This window comes from Octodon degus, unplaced genomic scaffold, assembly GCF_000260255.1.
Source record: "Octodon degus isolate 3935 unplaced genomic scaffold, OctDeg1.0 scaffold00080, whole genome shotgun sequence".
NCBI classification, from domain to species: Eukaryota; Metazoa; Chordata; class Mammalia; order Rodentia; family Octodontidae; genus Octodon; species Octodon degus.
Genome location: NW_004524656.1, coordinates 23,243 through 24,958, shown reverse-complemented (window position 1 = coordinate 24,958; position 1,716 = coordinate 23,243).

The window sequence follows — 1,716 nt, the reverse complement described above, 5'->3', positions numbered from 1 at the left end:
TGACCACACTGCAGCCAGGCAACTGGTGACATTTTGAATCTTTTCTATAGAATAAATTTCCTGAAACACATGAGGGTTGAAGTAACTGCATACAAATGACCAAAAAATGCTCAGGAAATGTACACGTGCAGCTGTTTGGTGGCTTTTCCTTGCTCTCCTCTCCTTTAGCTGCTCGGTGTAAGAAAACAGAATGGGGAGTGAATCAGCGGACATGCTAAGCACATTGACCCAGTAAGTCTCCCGAAGTGACCATGTATTTTTTTTCTCACTTTAAAGTAAAAATATATTTAAATACTACTTTGAATACTATATTTAAATAAAAAGTATATTTAAATACTCTTCAACAAACTCTTCTAGAATGTTTCAGTATCAAGCAAATTAAGTTAGTAGTTTTAGATACATTTTTCTACTAGTTCCATTCTTCCTTTATGACTTACTTCTAAGGAGAAATAATCTAAAAGTGAATAACACTCAATCAGAAAATTATTTTATGTTGAAAATATAAAGATAAATTAGGCATGACCCCTCGTTCATTGAGAAAGTAATATATGAAGTAGACATCTGAAAATAGCTTTTAGGGAAGTGCAGTAGAAAGTGCAGTGGGAAGACCTTAAGGTGACACTTTGTGCTAATTTGAAAAACAATAAAGGCTGTGGTGGTGAAAGAGACTAGAGAGAAATAATCAGAGGAGATAGAGGCAGGGACGAAAGACAGGACCAGGTCTCAGTGGAGCCCAGGAACCTTTGTCAAAGTTAGTCTTCTTTCGCTAAGTGAAAAAGAATAAAAGAGCTCTCCACAACCTGACATGTATTTAAAACATCACTGACTGCTATGTTTGGAATAAATTGTAGGGACAAGGAATAAAGCAAGGATTTGTTTCTGAGGGCTTTGTAAGTAATCCCAGTAAGACACAGTGATCTCTTGTGTTAAGCTTTTGTGCCAGAGAAGTAATATGTACAGTTATTGTGCTTAGATTATGTATATTAAAGTAGACATATTTATAGAATTCTTGAAAATATGTGCTTGCAAAATAAACATAAAAAGTCAGTAGACAAATATTGGATTAGGAAAAATGTAATTTAAAGTTTAATGTGTTCATTAAAATATAAATTGCTATCTGTTTTGTGTAAGATTTGAAAAACCTACAGTGAAGGTGGAAAGAACATAAACAGGCAAGTAGTAAAAAACAAACTCACCTTGCAAATTTATGAAAAAGTACACAAACTCATTACTAGGATATGCAATTTTAAGATAGTGGGAAAAGGATTCAAACATTAGCTTTGGGAATATTAATTAGTAAGGCCTTGAGAAAAGCATTAGTTCATAAATATAAAGCTGAAAAGCAGTATTTTGCAAATTTATTTCCTTGTAATAAAACTACTGGACATATGGATAGTTTGGCTTTTTTACTGTATTTTCATGGTAAAAACCAGAAAAATCATAAATTTCTTCAACATGTAGTGGCCAAATAAACTGTAATTCATCTATAACAAAGAAATTGAAAGTGTTTCAGTGAAGTATTGTTAGATGACAAAACCAAGAGGTTAAAAATATTTCTTAGTAATTCAGGGTCATAGCTCCTGTGAAAGTTTTGATGAAACAAATAAATAATAAAAAGTAAAAATTTGCACTGGATTATAAATATGAACAACTGAGCATGATGTATTGACAGATGTTAAGAGAAAACTAGTGCTGGCTGAAGATAAAAGAGTGATT